This window comes from Trachinotus anak, unplaced genomic scaffold (assembly GCF_046630095.1).
Source record: "Trachinotus anak isolate AG129_WGS33_773 ecotype Australia unplaced genomic scaffold, CSIRO_AGI_Tana_v1 ptg000019l, whole genome shotgun sequence".
NCBI lineage: Eukaryota > Metazoa > Chordata > Actinopteri > Carangiformes > Carangidae > Trachinotus > Trachinotus anak.
The window spans coordinates 11,242,003-11,266,209 of NW_027273870.1; the positions used below are offsets into that span (position 1 = coordinate 11,242,003).

At 37.9% G+C, this 24,207-nt stretch overlaps 1 protein-coding gene across 1 annotated transcript in view; it reads left to right on the plus strand.

Annotated features, from left to right (window-relative positions):
• The window catches only part of sorcs3a (sortilin related VPS10 domain containing receptor 3a), a 217,077-nt gene that overhangs the window by 46,631 nt on the left and 146,239 nt on the right, over window positions 1–24,207 (plus strand). The window lies entirely within an intron of this gene.

Sequence of the window (24,207 nt, forward strand, 5' to 3'; positions counted from 1 at the left end):
GGGGGTGGGTAGACTGGAGGGATTGCAATTGGATTGCACCCTCAGACCCACATTGATGGGTACCAATGACAGTTAGGGGAAACTGTGAGGAACATCCATGAGGTATCGCGGGATAAAGGCAGATGGTGAAAGGGAGATAGAATTAAGGCAATCAGTGCTAAAGGACCATGTTTGGGGGGTCTCTACCTCCCCTCGTTTTCGTTAGAATGCAAAGCGTCAGCGTCCCACAAAGTGGGAGTGACACAGAAGGGGAAGGAAAGTAAAGGTGGGTAGAGGAAGAGGAAGACAAAAATGTCTGTGGAGGATAAGTACGACATTGGAAATGACAAAAGTAGTTGCCTGTGATGTTGTGTCAGCTGAATCAGAAATGGGAGCAAAAGAATACAATGGAAAGATGGAGAGAGATAAAAGCAGTGAAGGAGAAACGTGAACTCACAGAGAGAGGAAGTTGTTAAGAGTTCATGATAAATTTTATATTGCTATATATTAGAACAAGAAATAACATAGCAAAACAATTAAATAATAATTTCATTGTGACTTTGCAGAATGTAAAATAGGCAAAGGCAGATACTTGCTGTATGTTTTCGCTGTATTAGATAGTGGGGAAAAAAGTGGATTTGTTCGAAGGTGTTGCACTGTATTTCAACTGAATGCATGACTGCTCACCAAGCTTGTCTTTGAAGACTGGAGACAATAATAGAGAACAAAGGGCTTCCCAAATGTTTTTTATTGTGCAACCTCAGGGCAGGATATTGAGAACAATTTCATCACATTGGATTTTAAAAAAAAATAAAAAAAACTTTAATTCAGTGACACTCTGCAGCTACATGGGGTGTGATGAGTAGAGACACAAAAGGCTTTTTTTGTCAGTGTAATGCATTCTTTACTGCTTTGCTGACATCCAGGCCCAAGGCAATGTTTAGTCATTTCATTAAAATGGAACACAAATGGATAGCTGTGTAGTTTTTGCTTCATTAGACCCAAACTCTGCTGCTGCCATGCTACTCTGTGCTAAATAACCTGCATTCCCTCCAGAAAATTAATTACAGTGTGTGAGATTATTCTTGTAGCAAATATATGAATAAAGGATGTCAAAATACACAAGAATGAAATTAATTACTCACTTATTTTACCTCAGTTTCTCTCTTCAGTATTCCTCTTTGGGTGAATTTTTACAGGATTTTTTCTCAACTTGCACAAAAGCAGAATCCAGAATACTTTGTCAGCCTTCAATGAACACTCCTCACCATCTGTTCCCACATGCTATGCACTGCAAGGTGATGTATATAAAAACACTATAGTTCACTCACTTTACTTTAAAGCTGCACTACTTCATATTTTGGTATAAATAATGAATCAAATATCAGTGTGTCAATTGAAGTGAAGTCACCTGTAGTGATTAGTCCAGAGAGAAACAACCAATTAGCAACCGATTCTGCAGTTACTCTAAGCTCTAAGGAGCTTTTTAGCCTCTTTTAGCTTATTGTTTTAAGTAATTGGTTTAGTCTCACCATTCCTTTTAGCCATAGCAGGGAGCTGTTTTCAGTGAAAAAGCTCAGATAAACCCACCGCATGCAACCAAGCAAACACAATGGACAAAGTTAGTTGCTAAAAAAAGATAAGCATTTAGCTGGCTAAAAACTGTGGAGTTACAATATTAGATGTAATGTTAGGCTTACTTTCATATATTCGACAAAAAAAAAAAAGAAAAAAAACGATCATAAAGCAATAATTTGTTGGAGACTGAGTTCTGTTTATAGGTTGTGTTGACATTCTTCTCCCCTCATGTGGCAAAGAATGACCACTCTACTTTGTTTTGTGAAATTTATTTTGACCTGAAATAGTAATCTTAAGGTCAAAGTAAGTAGTAAGAAAAAAATATCTTCATATTTTTTCATTTTGTTAAAACTGATATAAACCTAAAAGGTCCCATATTTTACACATTTCCGGTGTTTTATTTGAACTGTTCATATTCATAAAACGATATACAATATTTGAGGATTAAAGTAGCAAAAACCGTCTGAAGATAGGCTCTGAGCCTGTTTTGTTGTGACATCACAAAGTTATGGAAGTCCTGACAACTTGTTTTAATGCACAGTTTCTGAATATGGGCTGCGTGCATTTCTCTGTGGACTGAGCAATTGCTACTTTCACAGTGTTAATATAGAACCCAGACTTGCTTCATAATCAAAAAAGACACAGGAATCTCACTTTATACAATAAAGGGCCTTTAAAAGTGTCTTATGGATTCAATTGAATTTCTTGTCATGCTGAAGTAATATGGCTTTACCTATTCCTTGATGTCATCTTCAAATGCTTAATAGAGATCAGATTTTGTAAGCTAGAAATTAGATAAGTAACTTTGAGTCAGTTAGTTAGTTAGAGTGAGTAACTTTTAGAATTTGAGCTGGTAGCTGACATTGAAATGCTTTTGTGGCTTTCTTCCCCTGCATTGTTCTTTTGGTGGAAAATCTTGGCGAGTGACATTCAGTGAATTTCTATGAGATTCCCTCTTTGAAAAAGTGTCAAAGGAGGGCATATGGTAGAGCCTGCTCAAAGAGGACATATATTTGATTTAATGTACTAGGACAGTGCAGAGTTAGAAGATACCCTCTGGTGGTTTGCAGAGGAGGACAGGAGGACTCTGCAACCAGCATGATAGAAGTCTTTTATCAGAGGACAGAGGCATAGACAGGAAGGCAGAAATGTGCTAAAGAGGTTCAGAAAGAGTGATAGGAGGCATCTGGTCAAGCAGTGAAATGGCCCGGCACTCAGACCCTGAGTATCATAAAAGAAGCAAATGTGCCCAAAAAAACAGAGCCCCGAGGTATGCTGCAGCACAAAGGTTAATGAGCAGAGAGAGCCTCTGCAGGAGGCCTGATGAGAGAGGAGAGATGGCTGTATTCAGTATGTAGCACCAACCCAAGAAGCTCTAATGAGTGGGGAATTCAGTCCATTCCACCAACATCTATTGATTTTCAAAAATAACACTGGCTAAAGTGACAGCCTTATCACACTCAAACAAGGTTAACACAGGTAAATTTAATCTCTAAAGAGATTGATTTGAAAAACAATATCAGTTCAGTTCATTCCAAAAAATGACTCAATAATGCTCCCTAAGACCTTTATAGATTTTTGAAACTACATGATGGGAATGCACAACAATTTATAAGTGTTATCTTGTTCATGAGCCAGCTACTCTGATGTGAATACGCTTGGATTACATTTCCTTGTCATTCCGACATTTAAGCTAAATTCAATTATGCAGTGCTTGAACACAGCATCAGTCACAAAGTCAGAGTTGTCTCAAATGTGCCAAGACTGAAACAACCTCATTCTGCATTTTTCTCCTCTATACACCACAAAGCTAAGGATTGATTTTGAAAACAACAGAAAAAAAGGAAAAAAAAACTGCCTGGCAAGATACACAACCTCTCTCAACCTCGTGCGAAGGTTCCCCGACAGAAGCAGTTGCCAGATTGCTGGAGCATGAAGCACTAACAGCTTCGCCCAAGGCTAACTTCAACCTTTTCCAGTGGAATGGAATAGGAGATGTCTGGTGAATTTCTCATTGTTTATAGTCTCATTTCATGAAGAGATTAAGAATGAGTCTCTTGCTTGGTGAAACAAGGGAAAATCAGGGAAGCGAGAAGATCATTTACTTCTCTGACAAAATTAACTTTCCTATTAAACGAAGCTGTGTGTGATTTAAGGGCTGATTTTTTTCTGAAGTAACGTGCAATACAGACTACTTGTTCTTTCCACATTTTCTCACTGTTGATAGAGGATGGTGGATTTAAGGTCTTTTCTTGGTGTTTTTCCTGTGTTAATGATAAGTGGAAGCGGATTCACAGTTATTTTTTTTGAGAGGAAGGTGGATAGAGGGTTGACATCACAACTCTTTTGAGCTTTTATGATAGCCATGCTATCTAAAATGGAGGACCAACAGAAAAAATACAGTCTGAAAGCTTTATTTAATAGAATTGTTACGAAAGAAGGAAATAGAATTGTTACGAAAGAAGGAAATATTCTTTGTATTTATTTGTGACATCAGGAGTTAGTCAGAAGTCAATTATACCAATGTTGAAATTAAATATGAATGTCTGCTGCTCAAAATATGCAGTTGCAACATTTGAAGCAGTTGAAATTCTGAAACATCTAAAGTTGTATTTATACTGACAGCTGAAGTAGCAAAACTGAAAGCAGTTAGTTCTTAAAATGGAGGTTTTGAAAGAAACTGAAAGTTCAGCTTAACTGTAAGCACTGGATGAAGTTTTATGATTTAAGTGTGAGCACTGACTGAAGTCGGGGTATTATTTAAACTTAAAGAGCTAAAAGAAGCTGAAGATTCACCTGAATTTCAAACAGTCAGTTAATGTGGAAGTCCTGAAAGAAATCCCTGCCTGTTTCATCATTCTTTCAATTTAGGTGCATGAGCTGAAAGATGATGTCAGTTAGTGTCAAAAAGTCCTCTCATTTGTGCTTTTGCAAGACTACACAGACTTGGGAAAAAATCTGAATTGATATCTGCCTGAATGCCTAGTTTATTTTAATATTTCACCTATAAATGTGTTAGAGGTCCCATATTTTACATGTTTTCCAGTGTTTTATTTGAAGGAAGATATAACTGTGGTTTTAAGTACCAAAGACCATCTCAATGTTGTTTTACATCTCCTCTCTCAGGAGCTCTAATAACAACAGCTTGGTGAGCCAATCAGAACAGAAACTCTGAAGCTCTGTTTTTTGAGTGATCAACTGGAAATATAGCAGAGAAACCAGATCCTACAAGATTGAATGGTGGGTCCAGCTGGGTGGGGCTTGGGGCATGTCTGAGAGTGGTGACTGCTTTGCTGTGACATCAAAAAGTTACAGAAGCCCTGTCAGTTTTTTGTAAGGCTTACTTTCTTAGTTTATGTGGACTGAGGCTTTGATACTTTCACAGTATTAATATAGAACCTAGACCTGCTTTATAATAAAAAAAAAAAATGACATGGAAATCCTAATTTATACAATATGGGGCCTTTGAATAAAATGTGTTGTTTTTTCTATGTGATGAAAGCATCCATTATTCACTTAGAATTAAATATGAGCAATTAGCTCAGTAACAGCATGTATGCAAAGGTCACCAGTTATCAGTGCACTAATTGCAGGATGACCAAGTGGTGGGATATCCCTTAAAGCTCCCCTGGGACAGGTGTAAGCTTGATGGACATTTCATCTTTACACCTCTGGTGCTGATCAAGTAGACATAATGAATTCCACACTTAGCCTGACCTTTAACTGAGGTTAACGAAGAGGAAAAAGAAAAAATCTGTGCAAGAGCTGAAATTAGAGAAAATTTGAGACAGAGTTGAATAGCAGCCCATCCTGGCTTCTCATTTAGCCTTTTACCGCATGAAAACCAAGCCTTCATTAAGTGTTTGTCTCTGTTTTTAAGGCAGCAAAGATGATTTGAATCTCCACAAAGGCTCTGAGCTAGTATTATATTGTCGTGTACTTGTGGAATGGGTTCTAGTTGTAATGATGTGGTGTATTCCTCTTGATGTTGTTGCTTTGGGTGTTTTGCAGTTGCACCGAATGTTTGCACTCAGCTTTGTGAGGCTCTCTGTCTGCCTGTCTCCCACACATGGAAGACAGGTGTTTGACAGCTGATGGGTCTTACTCTGCTGAGAGCACCCAGCTCAGCTCTCCTCTAATGAGCTACATGAGACAGATAGTTTCTTTATCCTTCATTTGACTTTACAACAAAAGTGAGTGTCTTAACAAAACTGTTTCGCTGCTGACAGGATATGTTTACCCCTTTGAGGCAGTGGAGAGACAAGTTGCCTCGAAAAGATCTTTGAAGGTGGCTTAATGATTTTCCTAAATTAATGTTTTGGCACTTCCACCGTCTGGCTGCCTTTGCGCTTTATTGCAAATTTTAGTTGCTGTGTGTTCAGTTTGGAGAATCAGTGGCATTTAGGTAGTGTGAGAGATATTGAGTGTAGATGCTGAAGAAACCTGGAATATTGATTGCAACTGTGCTGCAGTCTGTGTCACTTTTGATAATACCAGCACCTAAGGAATGTTGAGTGGCTATCAAATTTTTATTACAGCACAAGGTATGCAGAGAAATACAGATCATCATTATATCATAGTAGGCTATTCAGCAAGCCAGGGATTATCACATATTGCTGGTGAAATCAAATAATGCCAGCCCATAATACAAAATAATCCTTCCATTAAAATAGGATGAAACAACACACAACAATTACAGGTAAATTGTTGTGTGTCTAATCCTTTTACATCCTGAGGTGGTGATTTATGATGAGCACTATACTCAACAATGTGTCTGTTCAGAAACACACATGGATGATCTTTACCGACCATGTTTTTCAAATCATCTCTGAAGGGTTCATTTTCTTAATGTGACACACAGTGATGAATGGCCTTCAGATGCACCCTTAGCAAATCCTGAATTATAATGCAACTTAGGTATATACACACTGCATGTTCTAGTGTAACAAATGCTACAAATGAGTTTTTCTTTGAATTCAATAATTACATTATGTTACTAGTTACTCAACAACTAATGTAATTAGTTACAGAAATGCTTACATTTTTTCCCCCCTACTCAGCCTGGCTATGTCAAAGGTGTCTGTAAACCACATGTTTTTGCCACCTGAGTGCAGTGGAAAAAAGTTGTGGCAACTATGTTGATTTCAAATGATATTACAAACTTGTTAGCTTATTAACAAATCCTTCAGTTAGCAACATTAAGAATTATTTGGAGTTGTGTTTCTGAGCAACTGGTGAAAGTAAGCTCAATATTCATTTTTTTTAGGCTCTGTCTTTGGTCTGTACGAACTGAAGGAAATAGCTCACTCTTTAGTCTCTGAATGTGTCAGTCTGCTGGTCGGTGCTGGAGAAGTGTACTGTGGGTTTTTAAAGCTTTTACACTGAAAAGAGCTGCCTCCTGAAACAACGCTATCAGAGCAGTGAGAGTGAACCAAAACGGTAAAGTTGTCATCTGGACAGCTAAAAGCAAGATGAAACTCACTGTAGAGCACTCTAATGACAAGTGGAGTGGCAGTTGATAAATCTCTGTAGGATCATTGCAACACATGACCTTTTTCAAATTGGTACCAAGTGGCAACCTCTCACGCTGAAAAATGAAGGCAACACGGAAGTGCCAAAAACTGCACTTCTTGAAATGGCTGCTTAAGGTTGAGACCAAAAGTGAGTGAATTCCCGTAGACTCCCATGTTGAAATGCCCTACTTTATAGCAATAAATAAACATGTTTACGGTACAAAAAACAGTTTTGGTCTCTATAGCTAATTCCCCCCTTCATGACAACTGTATGGGGGGTGAAGTTTTATATAATTAATCTGTTTAAATTTTATTAAGGCTTAAAGTTATGCATAATTGAGGGTATGCGACTTTGAGTCATAGGTGGGTGAGCGTATGCTTGCCACAAACCGACATGCACTGATAGCTCGACTCCACACATGCCCCGCCTCTTTGCCCATTTCTGAATTAAAGAATCAGGCACTGCCAAGATAGCGACAGTGGAGAAGCCCACTCTCAGCTTTAAAACCACAGGTTTACCTGCGGCTAGCTGGCAAGGTAACACGAGAAAAATATGTTACTGTATTCCTCAAACACCAGCCACCAGAAGCTAAGTATTAGATCCTATGCCAAACTAATGTTCTTCAGACTAGTCTGTTCACTGAACACACTAAATCTGAAATTTTAGGGAGATCTAAAACAAGACAACTCCCCAAAATATAAAGGAGTGTAACTCAGGGAAGTAGCTGTCATGTAATCTGAATCTGAATATCTGAGTTATAAGTTGTTACACGGTATAATGCTGTATTGTCAATCACTGCACATATTGATAGGCTGAAATGCAGCTCATGAATTGGGTGGACAACCTCACAAGGCAAACCTATGCTCTGTATTTGTTCAGTTACAATGAACAAGTTTTCTTCCAAGAGAACATCAATAATGCACAATAACCTGCTTCTTTTTCTTTCCTTGGCTGAGTAAAGAGGTTCTGCCTGGTACATTACTTTCACTGTTTGGCTTGTTTATTTCTTATTCAGAGCAACTTCAAATACATACACAGCTATTATTGCCAAACCACCATTATTAGAAGCATCCAGTTGGAGTGAAAAGGTCATTGTGTACAGAATATTTGTATGACAAAATAAAGCTTTGAAGATGCTATGAAAACTAAATGAAAACACAGTAGGGGGGCAAGGACAGGAAGGATTCTATTATCTTCTGTTTGTTCAGTGATTGCTGTCACATATAGTAGCAAAGCCAGTCTTTGCCAAAATGGTTTGCTCAGTAGAGGTCAAAAGAGAGAGAGTTGAATTCAGACAGGAGAAATGTTTTGTTTGGGAAACCATATGAAGCACACATGGAACCTAAGGAGACTCAGCCACAGCAGAATATGATGGATTGTGTCAAGCTACAGGCAGGGAATGGTAGAAATAAGTAATAGAAAAGAAAGTGGGGGTAGGGGGTGTTTATGTGGAGGGGTTGCTCAACAGTTCTGTCTTTTATTCCAAAAGGTGATGGAGCCTGTTATGTTGTTGATGGCATGAGATATTGTACAAACTCCACTGCCTCCTGGCTCTGGTAGGTGTTTTAGTGGAATAGAGTTGAATTATCCATTTACTACCACAGGGGCAGTTCATAACCTCTTCCTCTTCTACTCCCCCACTCCTCCATCCGCCGCCCACAGTGGCAGCTGCGGTCAAGGTTAGCTCTGTGGCTATTCTGCATTTTCTACACTGTTGTTTGGTGTATGTAGTGAGCCAGGGAAGTCTGCCAGACAGGTTGTGCCTGAATATACTCCAGTACAGAGCTAGATTCAGGGCAGGCTTTCAAAATGCAAGCAAATGACCAAGATTTTCTTTTGCCCTTTTTCTGTTGCCATGGTGCTTGCACATCTCTATCTACCAGAATATCAGGGGTTTTAAATTGGACAAAAAAGAAACAAATCAACAGGATCAGTTTATGTTGTGGGATTTCAACATAAACTGAAAGTCTTAAAATAGAAGAATTTTATCCAACCAATAAAGTGGATAACACAGAGAAAAGCTGTGTTTTATGATATAATTTTCATGTCAGTTTTATTTTACATTATTTTACTTTAATGATGCAACAAAGTTATGTTATGAAATGTTGAATCGTATTGGAAAACAGATACTGTAGATGGTTTACTGAAATCTCTTCTGAATTGTGACATAAAAACAGCCTGAGAACAGCCTGAGAATAAACCCAAACCCAAACCTACAGCTCATTGCAATTTGAATACCTGTGGAACAAAACGTTACTGTATGATATTTTTGTGACTGGGGATGCAGCCTGTCTTATTAGAAGCTATAACATGTACTTGGCATTTTCGGTCTTGAATCTTATTCACACCCAGGAAATTGGCAGGTGGCAGCTAAACTAGGTCCTCCTGTGGATGGCTGCGAGTTCTTGCTGTCGGTTTGGAACATTGTTTTTTATTTCTGTACATGGATGAACTCCAGCAACAACACAGCTGTAAGCTTTACAACACTAGCCACAGTAATCAAGCTGGAGGGCTGAAGGTGGACAGGCATGGACAAACCTTTACCCATCTAATACTTATGGTGTGGTCATGCATTCCAGCAAACACAATTGGCCATATTTGTGAGGGATCATCGATAGGGGGATGGAGTTATGGAAACAGTACAGTCCCCCAAAAAACCTTTTTAGACTCTTGGAATGAGTCTACCCTAAAGGCTGAACCAGTGTGATAACAGTCCTAGAACAATTCCCATACTTACAGTATAGATGTGTTGTATTCTTTCACTCTGATTAAACCTCCTGAAGATAATCATCAGACATTGACAATATCTCGTGATTAATGCTGACATGTCCTTCATAGAACTGCAAGTTGTTCAGCAGAATTAAGAAAAACCTTATTCTAGCCCCTCCAACACAAACACACGCTCCCCTGCCCATACAAAAAAAAAAAGCTGTACAGGTCCATCAATGCTACTCTCGTTTAATCTGCACTTTCTGATCAGAGTGCAACAGCTCAGAGATAGGGTCTTTGAAAAGATGTTGCTTGCCTGCAAGCACTGATGATCTGCCATTAGTGAGCAGAATGATTGATTTCTTAAAGTGGATGTGTGGCACTGGAAAAGAAACATTTACCCCTCAGGCAGAGAGGCAGCATTAATAAAACATTACAGGGAATGAATCGCCAGCTCTCAGAATCCAGAGGGTTTAATGACTGTTTTCCTCTCTCTCTTTCATATATGTTTAAATGCTGCTCATTGAGATTTTCATTTCTGAAAGTATGTGAGTTGCATGAACCAGTGGGAGGAAAGTAGGTTAACTTTACAAACTTTAACATTTGACTAAAAGTTATTAGTGTTTGTGTTGGCATTTCATTTTCCAGCATGATCTCTTTTCTGTAAAATGACTTATAATTCTAATCATTGCCAGTGCCAGTGTAAAATGTTTCCATTACATATGAAATGGTCGGAAATTACTGTCAGTTTGACACATTCATTCAAAGCCGGGGCTGATATTCCCAAAACTGCAGTACTGTTTACCCAACCATGATTTGAAGTTAATTAACTGTGCTAATATTTCAGATGTAATCTGTATTCATTGTCCAGACTGCTGTCTCTTGTTTGTTTCTTTGCATGACAAGTAGCATCTCATTTCACAAAGAGAAATGCAGCACCGTGGATGTTTGTTCTGAGAAATGTGGTTTTTTTCCACATTTTATGTCACTTTGCTTAATTGTCTTCTTGTCTAGTTCTAGTAAATAAAAGTGATTGATTTCAAAGACATTTGTTAACCCACAAAGTAAACTCCCATGTTCCTCCAGTATCCCTGTAAGAGTAAAGAGCTGGTCCACTGTTCCCTAACCAGGTCAGATTTCAAATTGCTCACCCGAAATTCAAGGTTTGGCAATCTGTTGGCTTCTCCTTTCTTTTACTTTGGCATTAGCACTCCCAGGGAACACACAAAGTGATAGATGCAGCACATCCTCTGTCCCCCTTTTAAGATCTTACCTATGCATGCCACATGGCTGGCAGGCAGCTGTACACCTATCCTTGAGGCTGGTGAACCCACATGGTACTGTCCTCATGCTGTTTCTTTGATCAGAGCCTGACAAGGCATGTGAGTAAAGGCCCCATAACTTAGGCTCACCTGTGAGCTCCCCTGGCTTCAGAAGGGAGTGCTGGTGTACCTACTCCAGGTGAGGTAACACTTTTCCACTCAAATTCATTTATAGATGTCTATGAATCACCTGGCCCTCCCCTGGGACCAATTTTTCTTGAGAGGACCTACCAGGAGCTATTGCCGCTGACAACACAGGTCACAGGGTAAAGGCAGCATGCAAATAAATCTAGCATGATAAGTTAGGCATGCAAATGGGGACTGAATCCCATTAATAAGGTGTTTTCCTCTGTCATACTTTTCATTTGCATTAATGAGGATGTTTAAATCTGTCTTGAGAGAGGAAGCAGGGACACAGTATAGAAAATCACCACAGGTTGATCACAACATAATGAGAATGTGTGGAAGAGGAAGCTGGCAGTCTTTAATAGAGGGGATTTGAGTGAAGCCTGCTATAATATAAAAATGTGCAGCAGCTGGCTTGGTGCCACCTTCATGCATTAAATAAAGTGCACTTGTGTGCTTACTTAGTGGGTTAACAAAGCACTCTCAAGTGAAGAATCAACATGCCTCAGAGAGAACAAAGACTCATTCAGTTTCAAGCCTTTCCAAAAAGTCACAAACCTCTGAAAGGGGAAAAGGAGGAAAAGAGCTCAGCAGCACATTAAACCTACAGTTTATACTTTTAGGAAATGAAACAGTTGTACCTCATGTTTTGAATTATGCTTCTGCAGGACAACTGCCTTTTAGATAATAGTGGTGATCTTCTTTAGCAAGAACTATAAAAAGAGATGCTTTAGCTCTTAAGAGTGTGCCACATATTGGACACAAGGCTATTTGTCCTGTTGGTTTACCTGGTGGTGGTAATGGTAGCAAAGTGCATTTTAGAGGTTGCATACTAAATGCCTCACAAATCTATCTATGATATTAATCATAAAGCCACCTTGTGTGACATCTCCTTATTGGATCTACCTCCACTAGTGAAGTGGATGAATATTTTTTCCTTTAATCACAGCTGCACCTTCATGTCTGATTTCACTCTGGAACTTGGTTGTATCATCATCTTCAACCTTTTCCCACACTCAATGGAATACTGGAAATAACATAACAACTTGTTTTCCTGAAATAAGCCAATAGCTATGCTACATGCTTTGTATATGAAAAAGAAGAAAAGTCCTTATGTCCCTTGGTGGTGTTTGCTTGTTATTTATTCAGTCTAATAGTTTTTCTCAACTAAATATCTATAAAGTATCAACTAAAATAGTTTGGATTTTTTAAATATTTAGTTTTTTCTTAAGACTAAATTAAATGATTCTACTCACTGATTTTGTGTTAATGTAAGTTAAAAACAAGTGATACTGCAAAATATAAAAGACAAAATATTCCAATGGAGTTATTACATTGTACCTTTCTGATGTTATTTTGACAGTTAAGACAGAAAGAAAATATGGGGAGAGACAGTAGGGGAGTGAGCCAGGAGATACTACTGCCTACCTACTGCTCAGGGCTTATTACACTCATATATGCCCTAACCACTCAGCCAACAGGTCACCCCCAAACTGTTTTTCTTATTTTTGTTTGTTGTAAAGTTTAATAAAAAATGCCTATAAAATGCCATAAAACCATCCAACACAGTGAATAACAAAGGCCTCTTTAGTGACAATCAAAGACATAATTTGATCTCTACAGCACACCTGACCTTGATGCCTACATGCATGGGCTTGTTGCTGTTATCCACAATTCATACCTCAGTATCCAGTAGCACTTCATACTGCACAATACAGTCTGTTCTAACCACAGAGGTGAGCTGATTAAATGAAACTTAATCTGGATTTCCACTGCTGTGCACCTGATCCACTGTGATCATGTGCAATTATTATTATTGCCATTGTTATTGAGAAAAAAAAACATTGTTATTAAAAAACAACTTTAAAAGAGAACATTTCTGAATTAATTATATTCCAAATGATTATGAATATGATTTAGTCATGCGACTGTTTTGTAATCAACTTTCTCAAACATATTATAGGAACATATTTCATCATTTTTATTTTCACTATGATAACATCAAAGCTGTTTTTGGAAAATAATGAATGTCAGATTATTGAGGTCATTGACATATTGTGGAAAACAGTCTCACAATTCAAGACATTTAAGTCTCTTACATGTCTAAGAACGTTCCCGTGATGTTTGAAAGCCGAGATTTATGTATCTAGGATAAACTCCAGTCTTCAAATCGCTTTCACACAACCATGGTCACTACCGGAGGACATGAAATTTGGCCCTTTTACAGGACTTACACTAAATACAAAGTGACCATGTCATAAAACTGCTTGGTGTTTTAAGGGTTAAGGTTGGGAAGGTTCACCAACACAGTTCTGCCTCCTTGACACTTTTTGCCTCCCACCCCTCCACCCCCTGCTCCAGCTTGACTGAAGAATTACTGTATTTGGTGCAATTTGATGGACTGCTGAACTGTGAATATGCTTCAGTCCCAGACAGCTGTCTTGCCCAGAGTGAAATGTGATGGATGGGTAGGAGAGCAAGGAGGACATATGGAAATGACCGGGCATGAAAGGAAAAAGAAATTTTCTGTGCCTTTGTTTCACCAATCCCCAAACCACATACAGGCATTTGTTTCTTTTTCTTTCACTGTTTCTGCCAGAAACTCGACAATGTTGGCTGTTTTATTTCCAATCAATCAAGCCCTAATTTCTGGCATCTAGTTCAGGCTAAAATTCATTAGCAAATGTAACGTTTCTCTTTAGAGGTCACTAATATTGATCAATATAACTGAAGACTGGACTCATTGGGATGCATTTATCACACCTGTAGTGACATCTGCTGTCTTCCCAAGCAGCGTCAGGTCACAGAGGCAAGCCGGGTGGTACTGTGGTGACAGCAGCTAAAGATCAGGATTGACAAAGTGGATCACCATCCCAGATAGAGTGGCAGCTAAGCATAATTTCCCAATAACTCACCATATTTGGCAATGCCTTAGTCAGCAGAAGGCCTGTGGGCCATCAATCCAGTCCAAGAAGATTGATCCACAGAGTGTGTTTGCATGTGACCACTGTGAGAATAACGGGAGAGACAGAGGAGCAGAGAGTGAGAGGAAAAAGAGAGCTAGCGTCTGAGAGACATGTGACTGCATACATAAGGGCAGAATGTTGAAACAGCTTTGTGTGGTTTCTATTGTGTGATAGAGCATGTGAGCAAACCAGTGTGTATTTTGTGTGTCGTGTACACCCAAAGAGAGATGTGCTAGAGCTGGTGGGTGTCAGCAAGCCTTCAGCGGAGTCTTCACATGCCAAGTTAAAGCTGAAGAGGTGACTGGAGGCTGCCGTGTGTGTTGGCTGTCTGAAAGGTCACTGGCTGCTCCAACCCCTGACAGACTCCTCTAACAGAGCTGGCTAACAGTGCTGAAATGCAGTGGGACCTGACAGACTGCTCCTGAATATAACTTATTTTCTCCAACAAACAAAAATACTTCAAACAGGAGCAGAAATTATATGTAAATACGATAGACCTTCAACAAGTCTCACTTGGAGGACGAAGTGCAGAGCTGCTGGTTTGCAGTCTAAAAATACAATATAATGAAAAGAAAGAACATCACACATGAATCACACAGGAATAAACAAATAGAGAACCAAATGAACCAAAAGATTAACAAATAATACAAGTCTTACTGAAAACCAACATTCATGCTCATATTGTACTGTCTTGTATGATTTGTTGAAATAGGCTAAAAGCTGTGTTACTCTTAGCTGCAATGTGATTTATGGCAAACACTCTAGGGTGAAACTTAGAGTAGGTGATTTTTGCACAGCATAAAGATACGTCATATTTGATATCCACAGGAAAAGGATGTTTTGCAGGTGAGCTCTAGTATAATGGATTATGTTTTTATTTATCATGTGTAAAATATTTAGTATATTTCCGATAATTCATATCCAGAGCCTGTCCAATACCTCTGTGATGTGTGATCATCAATGAATGTTGAGAAGGTTCTAATAATTCTCTCTGTGTGGTTTGTGGACTGTGGAAAATTCCACCAAGGGTTTTCTTTTTTTTTTTTTAATGGGCACTCTGCCATTTTAATTCATCAAGTGTATTATGGATTGTGGGATGTCTGCCCACCTGGAACTAGTGGGTTTGAAGTTTTTAGGGAATTACCTAATGATGTTCTGCTACCACTTACTCCAGACTATATAGCATGCATAAGTATGTGTACACACAAATGCTGTCCACTACACCCTTATGTGTTTGTTCAACATCTCAGTCCAAAACCATGGGCGCGCATATGGTGCTGTGACAGCCTCCACTGTTCTGCTTTCCATAAGATTTTGGAAACTTATTTGCAGTCAGTTCATCCCAAAGGTGTTAGTTAGAGTTGAGGATTTCTTTATAATAACTATTTGTACAGTATCTTTAATTTAAGATAGAGATATAAAGACATTAATTTGAGTTTGCACCCGTACGTATCCTTTATTGTATAAAGTGAAGTATCCATGTCTTTTTTGATTATAAAATCAGGTCTCTGTGCTTAAAGGAGATCTAAAAATACACTGGGATTGTTTTAGATGGGATGATTTCTAAAACCACATAAACATCTTTTATGAGAGAATAAACTTTTAATTAACTTTTTTAAATAATTGAGTTGGTTTGCATGAAGCAAAGTTTTCCATAAATTTTGGTCGAGTGGCATCAAAACAGTCTTTTAGGACAGTCAACCAACAAGAATCAGTAGAGTTGGGTCGACAGGAAGATATAATCATTTACCATCCATCATCTGAACAAAAATGAAACTACATATTATGTGTGCTAATTATCTGACTGAGGGGACAAATTATTTTTAAAACTTGCAGTGCTTCTAAACAGCCCAATCTGGGCCCAGACCAGTGGTATACAAAAATACAGTATATGGTCAGAAGCATCCACATCATTGGATGGATTAACCTGTGAAGAGGTGCCAAAGCAGACATATGCTGTTGAGCCGACATTCACCCCCTGTGCATTATGAATGTGTCCTGTTCCCGTTAAGTACAGTGAACACAGCAAGCAATATGCCAGCCTTATTATTTGCCCTGGGACCCAGAGACTAACAAATACTTTTTTCTGGAATAGCACCTGGTCCCAGATTTTCTGCGTGTCAGTTTGTTTTCAGTAACTTGATAAAACACAACTTTATTTAAGAACAAGACAAAGCAGGCATTCAGGTCAAACACAGCTCTGCATCAAAAAGTTATAGTGTTAATGGTAAAGTGGGGGGCTTTGTTGGTTCAGTGAGACAATGAAATATGATCAGTTCAGTCCAATTGGAGTAACAAGACATGGACATGATGATTGCATGGTAAACAGCAGAAATATGAGTTCACATTACAATCCACCAGGAGTGAGAGCTTGCATGCATTGCATGTATGTGATTGGTCACTGCAGCATTTATCAGATGTTGCATTGCACTGTGGCAAAAGTTGAGCTATTTTTTTTTCTTTTGCCAGATAGTGACACAATGACAATGCTAATATAGAAAGTATTATATTTTCACCTAGATCACTTAGTTTAGCATGCTAGCATGAGAACTAACACTAACTAACACTAATATATATATATATATATATATGAACTTTTTTCTCATATTAAGGCCTGTAATAAGCCAATCATAGAGACTTCTATGTTGTTGCCACTTTGCTGCTGGACCACATTTTATTCTTGTTTGCTATCACAGTCTGATTTCACGCTAAATGATACATCAATGGCAAAAACTTGAGTATCAAAATAGGAAAGTCAAGAGACAGATGGTGAATCAACAACTGATGTCTCCCCCATGAAACAAAAAAGAAAAATTTGGCTTTTCCTGCTTTCAGTTCAATCCTGAATGTTCAATCATTATCATTAAAATAAAAAGTGTTCTGAGAAGGCATTGTTTGGCCTCTGTATTATTTAAGTTGGCCATGAGTTGGAAAAGGATGGGAACCACTGAAATGGAGATTGTTTTGTCTTGAAATCTATGACTATTTTTACCACTTTACCACAGTTGCACTGTAATGTCTATATACTGAAAGGTTTTTTTTTTGATGTAATCTCCTGCTGTTTGCACTTTGCTTCTGTGAAATATAATCAAGAGGCAGTGTAATGTTTTGTTCAATTTACTGTCACCATTGGACTGAAAAGGCAATATCCACAAAGATGTTTCTGTGCCATACTAGTGCACAGCATCCTGATACATAATATGATATATTGGTTGAATTACTGCAATATTTGATTCATCCATTTTATATAGAACTCGTGAAGAAGAAAAAAAGATCCCATTCTTTCTTTTGAATCAAACACTATATAAAAGTAGGATTTGATTACAAATGCACTCTGCAACATTGCGGAGTCAAGCAGTTCAAGCATAGTGGCAAATAGCAGAAATGAAAGCCTAAATGAAGGATTGATTTTAGGGGAATTGCAGCTGTGTTTCAGTTCATGTCAAGAGAAAAGAACACATTTCCAAACATGATGCAAGCTTAAAAATGTGCTTTCATAGTCCAGCAGCTTTGTTTAATTGATTTTAACATAGAAATAAAACAGCAGTGGAAAACAAGCAGTAGTTCTTTTCTCTTCTGTCACATAAAGACATGAGGATTCATGGCTCTGAGTTTTTTTCTCCACTAGCTATAGTAAATGTTTTGTTTGTTTTCTCATGAACACATAGCTCTCTCGTGTTTACCATAATTCAGAAAACCCCCTTTGGGCTGACAGCCAGTGTTTTAGCACTTATTTTTTTTAGTAGTTGCGCATAAAAAGAATAATATTTTTCTTTTTTTCCTCACACATTATATTTGTGTTTGGGGGCAGCGATTGTCACCTGGCAAAATGTAAAAGATTTGTTAGGTAGAGTCTCGTTGCCACTATTCACTGTTCAAGTGTCTTTGTGTAGGAACAAACTCCAGGTCACCTTTTAAGAATGAATACAATGATTTGCAACCTTACAAAGTCAAATTCTGGTCAAAACAACTCACAAAGTCCAAACCATATTGATTTAAAGCCTCATTTGTGATTGTGTGAAACATTAACCACTTAACCACAATTTTTGGTTATATTAACCACTAAGCATCAGTGGTAAAACTTGCATTTCCAACATGTTACCCCACATTCACAAAGCAAGTCATTATCAGAAACACAAGAGGCTAACAAATGGGATTTTGTTATGGGCAAGATGCTGTTGGCTTATTGGTGAGGAGCATATATTTGAATGTGAATACCACAACATGAACTCATTCATTACTTCTTCAAACAGCTTATCTAGGCAACCAAGTTTTAATTTTAATGTACCTGCAATTTTTTCAGACTTAATGCCACTTAATATTGAAATTCACAGTAAGGTTAAAATCAATAGTTTAGCACACTTGCTTTAAGGAAAATTAAAAATGAATTCAACTCTTTGGATAGTAAAAATGTCACAGAAAAAACTCTATGTAGGCAACTAAGATACTGAAGTGGAAAACACAACACTGTAATACAGTATTATCACCCTATAAAGTTGATTTTATTATTTGTATTTACTTTGACTCAAGGATGAACTGATCAGGGTTGAAGTCAAGGTTACCATGAACTTGCGAAACACGTTTTTAGCTATAATAAAGAATTAATCTGGAAATTATGAAAAAAATTCACACACAAATGTGTAATAGGATAAAATGATTAAGTGGTGACATTCTGTAACCAAAATGTCAAAGGTCAACTTCATTGTGGCAATATAAATAAAACATGCAAAAACACTTTACTGGACACTATTCAACACTGTAACTCAGGAACAGAAGGGGAGATTTTGACCATATTTTACATTTGGACAGATACTGAATTGGTAACTGTGGTGATTATATGGATCTTCTGTGCTGCCAGATTGAAAAGTCTTTATTACATATTTTGAGACTGGACAGACATGGATATACGACATGTACACATGTTTTATTACAGGCTTTAGTACTGTCCCTCGCTACTAATTTGCTTTGGATAAAAGTGTCTGTCACATGAGTAAATGTAAATGTAAACATAAACCTGACTAGTTGGTGGAGGCATACAACCACAAAGTGGTTGTTCTTGCAGTGCTGAAAATAGTTCCCTACTGTGGCTGGACAACATGTTGAAAAGAGAGTCTGAGGCTAAAGTGAAACAATAAAGTGGTGGGCTGTAAAACCAAAAAAATGAGCTAAAAGATGTTAGAATGGTGTGGAGCTGTCTGGTGATAATTCTGTGTTGGTTTGTCTCCACAAGCAACTCCTCATTAGGAACATGTGGTCATTTCATCCAATGTTAATTTAAAACATGATTAGTGCAGTTTTGAGTTAATGTACAATGTTACATTATATTCCTTTAGTACACATGTTGTCTAAAGTGAATAATAATAAGGGCAAACAATTAAAAGTGACCTGATATTTTCTCAGACATGATACCCGAGATTGTTGACATTTACAACAATCTAAGGTCAAGCTCACATCATGGTGAAGCACATTTGTTTGAGGAATATTTTAGTGATCTCATCTGAATAATGAATACCTAATAAGTTAACACGATTCTGCACTTGTTGAAGGAAAGCCATTGTTTATTTGATGGTGATTGTTGTAAACAGGGTTGGCATTTTTTATTTCTGTCTATGGAGCAAATTTAAACCGGTAGACCATCTTTGTTATTTATAGGATATTCTTAATTTATATTCCTCTGTTTCTATATTTAAATCTGTAACCTGCTGTAAATCCGTCTTTCAATTGACCACCAAAGCAATTACCATGCGCAGCTAAGGTGCCAGATTTAACTGAGAGGAGAGGTCAGCAAAGTCAATAAAAGCCTTGAACTTTCAGACAGCATGAAAGAAATGAAAGCAGGAAATAGAGAGGGGGGCAGGAAAATGGCCAAGAATGGAAAGACAGCAAGAAGAAATGCAGGAGGGAGTCAAGAGGAAGGGGAGGAGAAAGAGGACGGTCAGAGAAACAGAACACAGGATAGATATTCCCATTCAACTATCAGCCAGTCGTTATGTTGTAGAATTACACCTGGTCCAAGAGGCATAGTGAGTTCCATTCTCCTAGAGAGTTAGGGCCTCCAAGTTGATACATCAGCCCAATGGAGAAACTCAACAGCAATGGTATCATTCTTCATTGCAAAATCATGACACCTTTATTACCTCACTTTTCTGAGGATCCCTATTTATAGCATAGCAGTGCTGGTACAGACACAAAGAGAACAGCAGCCTAGAGAGGCAGCTGAAGCAAGAGTTTAATACTCTACCACACCGTTGAGTTCCACTTTTAACCTTTAGATTTAGTGCTGCGAAAAAGAGGAGGATGGAAAATGCATGCTGGTTTTTGTTCATAAAAAAAAAGCAATATAAAGCTAGGTTGGTGTTTTCACAGTTATGAATAAAAATGGCTCCACATACAGAAGCCATACATCTTATTTTGCATTCAAAGGGCTCTCTGTGATGCTGATCAAATGGATAAGCTGTTCCTACCTCATTCTCCTTCAGCTCTCTCTCTGTCTCTTTCTTTGCGTGCAACAACAACACCATTGGAAGTAGAACAAGGCTTCTCGGCAAAACGCTTTTCTTTTTTCTTTTTTTGGGGGGGAAATTTTGCCATCTCAGTGGCTTAAGAAATTAGAGATTCATTGGCAGCATCCACTGTGTCTCAGCAGCTGACAGAAAGAATACATGTGCCTCTCTTTGTAATGATCACTTTCGGCTTCCACTATCTCCCTCGCACGTCGAATATCAAGGAAAGCACACAAGCAGGCCCTGATCGAGTCTCTTAATGAAACCTAATGGTCCTAATTCTCTGCATCAATAGAAAATCCTTTATTTTCTTTTCTGCATTCAAGGCAACAAAGTAGATTATACTTCCACAACAACAGGAGGAGCAGTGATTTTTTTGCTTTTCACACTAAAAACAAAGATTGGTACCTGCATACCTTTGTACATGCAAAGGGATATACCATTTTATGGTAACCTGGTATGCTCCAGGTTGACAGGTGAAAGAGCAGAGAGTATCATGATGGTTAGAGGACAAAACATCAGAGATTCAGCCACTTGAGCCACTGCTTATTTTGCTCATGATATGGCTTGTATAAAAAAATGTCATATGGACATGTTAACAAGGTTAAAAACCTCAAATCAAAGGGGGTCTTTTAGAATTGAAATAACATTTGACATGGGAAAAAAACAAACTTCTTTCTGCTTCTCACCAGAACCTGGTGGAAACATTTACCCATTCCTCCTGCTATGAGATCTTGTGCATCCCAGGGTGTTACAAGGATTACACATCTTTTAAGAGTGACGTCCTCACCTGTATTTGCACTTCCCAGACAAGCTTTGATCTTGATGTTGCTGTAACTTTTAGGCTTGTTAAGTGGTCTGTTAAAAATGTTAATTTTTGAGCAGTTGTTAGCTGAATTATTATACTTGTAAAACTGAACTAACGCTTGGGAGGGAAAACACGGATTGTCCAGAACATGCACTGGGAGATTCTCTGTCTCTCCTTAATTCCTTAGTTAAGTGATACTGAGAAGGTATTTGATTTTGACATAGGTTTGACTCATCTGAAGTTTAAAATATTCCTTGTGAACATTCTCTGCACTGAGAAAAAACATTCAAGCAAGCGTAAAAAGTGAAATTGATTGTACTGATTTTATTTTCTCAGACCATTACAGCTGAAGGGGATGAAAGTCTTTGTAGTATTGAAAAACATCTGTCCACCCCAGCTTCACATAAAAATCATTAAGTTACATGAAATTTTGATCTTAACTTATTTTGACATGTTTGACACGTTTGAAGTTTAACATGTTCCTTGTAAACAATCTCTGCACTCACACTATTAAAACAGGAGTTAACAGTGAACCTGACAGTGATAGTTGTATTTTTGGAGACGGTTACAGCTGAAGGGGATGAAAGTCTTTGCAGTTTAACGTAACATCTATCAACCTCAGCTTTCACATAAGAATCCACTGCACATGAAGTTATTTCCATTTGTGATCAACAAATCAGAATAACAATAATTCTGGAGAAATGTCGCAAATATGATAACTTTTGAATGTGTAAAATTACTGCAATGTCTTCTGGAGACAAATATTCTGCAAATGATTGTCACTATCACTAGATGTTGCACTAGACCACCAGCATCTCAAACCAAGCATCTCATAGACCACACCTCCAACCTCCCATAGTTCTCAGTTCTTAGCAAGGTGTCACAAGGCCAAGTGAATGCGTCCACTGAACACACAACAAGAGGCACAACTGATCAAAGTTACCCTGTCTACACAAGAGCACACAAAAGACAATCGAGCCACAACCATTAGCCCATGCTAGTATTGCTGTGGTATGCTCCACAGCAATGCTGACAGTTAGCCAGCTAACAATAAGTAAGTATTCATTAAAATGACATTCACAAAATCACACTCTCTTCATCTGGAGAACATCATAGTAGATGCTTGTTCCAGCTATGCAAAGGTGTCTCCAGAGTCGCTGAATCCTGAAAAATTGTAACAAGGGCCAAAAACTACTTTAACTCGATATTAAAAATAATTATATTGAAAATTAACTCCCACTTAGCTTCTTCTTTAGAAATAGGTTTTTATCCACTAGTACACAAAAATAGATTTTAAAAATATAGTCCAACAGATAGAAACCTGCAGTAGTTTCTTGGAGAGAGAAATAGTTAAATAATGTAAACTACCAACAGAAAAACAAATGATTGTAAGACCAGATGTTTGGAATGTCTGTAATCTGATGTAATTAGCACCACATCAGATTCTATTAGTACAGATTATATGAATGTAAAACCACCAAACTGGCAACAGCTCAAAATCAGCTGCATTTATTAGCAGCATTGCACAATAGCTCCTGTTATGCCATGATAAGAATGGTCAATTATAAAGGGAGCACTATAAGGAAACTTTTCCACTCCAACTGTCGGCTCACCACTGTAAATTAGTTTGACTACATTGTAAGAAAAAAAAATCTCAAAGTGCTCCATAGTGAAACAACAATAAACCAGAGCAGAGTACACACAGTTTTCAAATGTTACATAGACTAACTGAGATTTGTTGTCCATTTACATTTTAAAGGTCTAAAAAAGATGTTCCTCTTTTAACATGATGAACAAAGACAACGTGTGTGGCTGTGCCCAGTGGCTTTGTTAAACTGTAACTGTACAGGGGTGAGGGCTGAACTGGTCTTCATTGTGGTTGACATTGTCTTCTTAATTATGAGAAGAAACAACTTTAACATGTAAACACACAGCAAGTTTCCATCAGGAATATTTTATCCAAACTACAGAAAAGAGGGGTCTCTGAAGAGTTTTCACTTTGAAAAAATGCATGCTAAGAAGTCAGCTAATATGCTGTTGGTGTTTCTTTAGAAATTTAATTTAATGAATTGAGTGTACTCTAGGTCTAAATTGGCTGAAAATTAAAACTAGTTGATAAGTAAATTCCTGAATGATGTTTACAATATATCATTACGATGGAAGACCTTTTAAAAGTTGAGTTGATACGCAGTGTATTAGTTTTCTTTTATTTACCTTTGCTTCTGGTTTTTCGTCACCATTACTCTGTAATTTGACCTTTGTCAATCAAAGAAAACATCAGGCAGTTAACATCATTGCAAAAAAAATACAGCTATTACAGTTCTACCCAGTATTCAAAAACACCTGCAACTTTTTTCTGTACTGTTTTATTGAGTTGTGTAATATTGTACACTTTGGATCTCCATTCATCCAATCTGATGGTGCTGAATCTTCATAAAATAAGGTAATTGAGAGTCAGTATTTTCATACTTGCTTTCATCAAGTAAGCCTTGCAATAACCTTTAAAGTGTTTCAAAGGTACATCTACTACATTTTGGTGCGTTGGGATAACTTGCATTGAGAGCATATATTGTGCCCATGAGCCAAACACAGCACCTTTGGACACTGATTCCCTCCTCTAGGATTTTGGTTCCTTCAGCCTTGATGGTTGCACTCTTGGAACTCAGGTGGGCCAGTCAACAATGATGACATTTAAAATCTCT